The 4,270-nt window shown below is 35.6% G+C and overlaps 1 pseudogene; it reads right to left on the minus strand.

Annotated features, from left to right (window-relative positions):
• Positions 1–699: 699 nt before the first annotated feature.
• LOC133091751 (large ribosomal subunit protein eL34-like) lies at positions 700–1,101 on the minus strand (annotated as a pseudogene).
• Between the last annotated feature and the right edge of the window lie 3,169 nt (positions 1,102–4,270).

Below are 4,270 nucleotides of genomic sequence, written 5' to 3' on the forward strand. Positions count from 1 at the left end.
CCTGAAACACAGTAATGACGACAGCAGTTTCTATGTTGCTAAACAGCCCTGTTGCTAAATGACAAAAAAACATTTAAAGCATGTTATGAGAATCTTTTGCTTATCTAGTAATGGTCGAATAATAATTTAAAACTTTGAGCTGTTAAATTATTTTTTAAACTCTCCAGGACTGCTAGAAGCAGTCTATGCACAAAAGAGCCTTGGTATTTTTGATACCCATTAAAGTGGTGTAAATAGTAAACACTGAATCCTCAAAAGGTTACTTTAATACACACTTCATTCCAAGGGACCACAATGATGAGTTAAGTCAATGTTTTGTCACTATGTGCCATGGAATACTCACATCCTTTTCCTAATGCTAATCAATTCTCTACTCACTGACTTCAAACTCACTCAAATGAGATGACCCATTTCAAATTCCCTTTTTTTTTTTTTCCTTTTTTTTGGAGTGCGGGATGCCTGTAACTTCCTCCGATGTCAATTACTATATTGGTCATCCTCCCTACACTATGTCAGTAGACTCCACTCTCACAAGTTTAAACAGGAAGATTTATCAAGAAATATTAATAAGCTTCAAGGAACAATTCTCAGACCACAACATAGAATATGTGGTTGAGCAACTAAAGCTCTGACACCCCCAGTACTTCCGTCCCAGTTAGGAAAGGACTGTCACAATAATCTATCTTACTTCATTAGTTTTTAAACTGTTTTGTTACTCAGAAAAGCTTTATCTTTTAATTTAGGTTTCTGATTCTGTGCTCACGCCTTCATCACTTTGACAATGTTTCTGTTCCTCACTAAGGAAAGCACACTTGATCCTGTCATGGACTTATTTTGCACATATGCATCCAAAGTAGGCCTCACTGACATGTTTTTTTGTTTTGTTTTAAACTCCCTCATAAGAATTTCAGTTCTCACAACATGAAGCCCTTAAAGTCAGCCTGTGCACAGCCCACATGCAGATGTTGGTGCTTTCCCAAACTTCCTGTTGGAAAGGTAAACAATTCTGTTACCAGAGGTTCAGGACAGCCTAGGTTTGTTAGAGGCTATATTGTCAGGTAACTTACAATAGTACATCACACACTGGACCATTCTGAATGCCTTTAGGCATGTCTCTGGAGGAACAAAGGGTCTCCATTATTGCCAACCTCATGAACTCACTTCCCTTGCTTCTATGTGCTCCAGCAAGTTGGGTGCCTTATACCTGGCTGGTTTTCTGATGTAACTTACATATGAATCAGAACTCACACAGGTGCATCAAGTTGGCAGAACCTAAGTCACATGTCTGCCAGCTAGCAGAAAAGGTGGTTGGAAATGTAGGGTTTCAACTTGGGAAAGTAAGATTCACAATTTAGGGAGCTATTGAAATATAGAAAAGGTGCTTGATAGCTTTTAGACAGCTCTTGGTGGCAGATTGCTGCTAAACTTAGTATCTAATATCTAATAAAATAATAGCAAACACAAAGAGTTTACTGTGTATTCTTTGTACTATGTACAAATTTGTTTCTATGAATTCTGCATATATTATTTTTATCAACACATCTCCCCTGCATGATTGATACCATTATTTATCCTATTTTATGGATGAGAAAACTGAAGCATTGAGATTTCAAAGAACTTACCCAAGGTCACAGTGATTACACATGACAGAGCTGAGATTCAGACACAGGTAGTGGTTTAGAAGTCCAAATTCTCACTTTTAACCAAAATATGCATAGTTTTTCGCATATGTGTATATAAAAAACATCAGCAAATCAATATGGAATAGGCAAGAGAAAAAGAAAAATGGGTAGAATTTGTGCATAAGAAAGTCACAGGAACTGAACAAAGATGGTTAATAAAAATGGATTATTAACGTTATAGACAGAGCTATGATATAATTATTCATATTTCTTTGGTCCCAATACACACATTAACTGGATAAACCATATTCATCTTAAGAAACTGCCTTAGACATCAATTTCTCAAACTTCATTTACTAATTCTTCAAATATATATTTCAAATCCCCTTCAAACTGCCCCATACTACTAGCTGTCAGAAGAGTTAATCCTTAGTTGTAATTGTTTAGTTTTTTGGTGTTAGCCTTAGGAGGACATTTTGACGTGTCCTCAGTGGGGTAGTTAGCATTCATCACACACTAACCATTCAATAAAAGTTGTTATATATTGTTAAATGTAATAAAAATGTCTGCTATTGACTCTGTAAGAATTATTCAAAAATTCTAGTACCCTTTCCCTTTAGAAATTTCTAATATATAGTGACAAAAAGTAAAATAACATACCTTCTCCACACTAGAACCTGCTCTAATCTCCTTACTTAGAGTTTTATTCTATAACATATATTAGCATGTTTATTAAACCAACAGAGATTGAAGTTCTTTGAAAGGAAGTAAAGAAAATACTACAAATTGTAATGATTCCTAATCAAAGCAGAAGATAATGAAATCTTGCCAGACAGAAATTCACCCACCTAGTGGATTAAAATAGCAAGATGAAAAGGGGGGGGAAAAAAAGATTCAAAGGGCTCTGATTTTCATGTTGAAAAAAAGCTATCTTTGGAAGATTAAATCTACCTTTGAAATAAAAGTGATTTAAAATCAGTCTCAATTAGGTTAAGTTGCACTTGATGGGATTTCCTTTCTCTAAAACTTCTTATATTAACTTCTCTATCTGATTTGACTATTGTGTGCTTTGCATATGAATGTATTCCTGTGTTAAGCTGTCTGAATCCATTTAAATTTGATTTAACTTGGTTAACACTAATAGTCTGTTTTGACAAACAAAAAAAATTGCTCTAAAAAATTGAAGACAGTAAAAGTACATGAAAGTTTTTATATCTGTCAGAAATGTATTGGCTATGAGATAGTATTAAAATTGCACAGGTTGAACAATTCTTGTAGAAATTTTCATATGAAAAACAAGCAAGGGTGAGAATTTAGTACTAAAGAGCAATCACAACAATACTGTAGATTGTAATGAGACATATGCTTTTTTTACTGAAGTATAGTTGATTTGCAATATCGTGTTTCAGGTGTACAGCACAGTGATTCAGTTACACACACCCATACACACACACACACATACATTCTTCTTCAGATTCTCATCCCTTATAGGTTATTACAAAATATTCAGTATAGTTCCCCGTGCTATATGTTGGTTATTTTATATATACTTTTGATTTTCAAACAATATCTGCCTGCTTTTGAGAGGAACTTGTGTGTATTTGGTTCTTTGAGGGAGTACCGTCAAATTTTCCCAGAACCAGACAAGACCAAACAAGACCAAGGGCTCTAGAAAATACCAGTGGGAAATGCTGATATGGGAGTATGAATGAGTCTAACTGCAGGGAGTCTGTTTTCTATGCTGAAGTCCAGGTTGAAATTCATTATTCTCCAGCCATGGGACTGGTCAGGACTCCCTCCCACAGAGCCCCTCTCCCAAGGAGTAGACCTGAATATGGTGCTCTCTGGGTAGCTTGTTTCAAGAAAAGAAGGAGGGAAAAAGGGGAAGATTTACTTATTTCAAGAGTTTCTTTCCTAGGTTTCTGATTCTGTAAGTCTCTTCTCTCTACTTCCGATCTAAGTGGAGGAATATGTTAGGATCCAGCAAGATCCAGAGTGGCGCATTTCCAGGAAGGTGAAAAAAGTGTTACTCTCCAACAGTGTAGATCTGGCACTTTAGTATTAAGTTGTTAAGGCCTGCAAGGTTACCATAGAGCACCATCTGAGAAATGGTATGTGCTATGAGAAAGATGTTTGGAATCCAAGGTAGAGCTTGAAACTATTGGGCAGAATGAATTGACTGGTTAAGTGGTGTATATTTGCTTGATAAAAACAGATTCTATTAAAGCCTCATACTGGAGGGGAGAATACTATACCAACACAGGAAAACTGGGAGAAGAACTTAAGACACTATCTACTAAGGAGGGGCTTGGGGCAGTGGGGATGGGAGTGGAAAAATGAGTGCTTCCTATTCCTAGTGCTTTTCGTATATTTAAGACTTGTTTTGTTTTTTTCCTTTTCTGGTATTCATCTGTTCTCCTCTGCCTATTTTTCTCTTGGGATTTTGGTGTTTTTCTTACTAATTGTAGGAGTCTTTATATAGTAAGAAAATTAAGCCCTTTGCTGTGATATGCGTTGCAAGTAGATGTTTTTTCCATGTGATCATTTCTCTTTTGACTTTGTTTTATTTATTTGTTTTATTTAAGGTGGTTATTTTAGGCACACAGGAAAAACATATATATATTTAGAAACAGAAAACTAAAGTACAG

Source organism: Eubalaena glacialis, chromosome 5 (assembly GCF_028564815.1).
Source record: "Eubalaena glacialis isolate mEubGla1 chromosome 5, mEubGla1.1.hap2.+ XY, whole genome shotgun sequence".
Taxonomy (NCBI): Eukaryota; Metazoa; Chordata; class Mammalia; order Artiodactyla; family Balaenidae; genus Eubalaena; species Eubalaena glacialis.